The following is a 568-nucleotide window of genomic DNA, read 5'->3' as shown; positions in this document are numbered from 1 at the left end:
TCAGACGGCACTTGGGCTGCAAAGAAATGAGGTGACTTATTGGACTGATGCTCTTCAGAACTGGTTTGGGTTTTCTTTTTCCCCCTCTTTTTTTCTTGGTGCATTTACATACCAGGGTTGCAAAGCAAATTATTTATTTATTACATGAAAAAAGAGGGTTGGGGGTGGGGGGAGGCTCATATTGGAGCCAAGCCCAAAAATCAGAGCAGCACAACATACCGCAAAGAAACAGAGAGACATCCAGAGCCAAGGTGGCGGAGGCTGGACTTCAGCCAGAGACCACCACGTGCCCTGCCACGCGATCCCAGGAGACCCCCTGGGACCAATGGGCTGTCAACCCCCCCAGACCCCTGGCAGAGCAACTGCGAACATCGGCACAAGCTGGAAGGCAGTTGGACTTATTTAATTAACACTCACGCATCCCAGAGCCCAAAGCGTCTCCCGTGTCCTTGGTATTCATGTGTGCCCCCCGCCCGCGGGGAGCCCCAGAAATACTTGCCAGCAGCAGCGGCAGGTGACCGATACCTGGTTAGAAGCAGGGGGGAGTTTTGGGGTGTTTGCCATGCGC

At 53.7% G+C, this 568-nt stretch overlaps 1 protein-coding gene across 1 annotated transcript in view; it reads left to right on the top strand.

The window, feature by feature from the left end:
• The window catches only part of CHST3 (carbohydrate (chondroitin 6) sulfotransferase 3), a 7,953-nt gene that overhangs the window by 1,971 nt on the left and 5,414 nt on the right, over positions 1 to 568 (top strand).

Source organism: Pterocles gutturalis, unplaced genomic scaffold (genome assembly GCF_000699245.1).
Source record: "Pterocles gutturalis isolate BGI_N339 unplaced genomic scaffold, ASM69924v1 scaffold8222, whole genome shotgun sequence".
Lineage (NCBI taxonomy): Eukaryota > Metazoa > Chordata > Aves > Pterocliformes > Pteroclidae > Pterocles > Pterocles gutturalis.
Note: the sequence above shows the minus strand (reverse complement) of the source record. Positions and strands in the feature narration are given on the sequence as shown.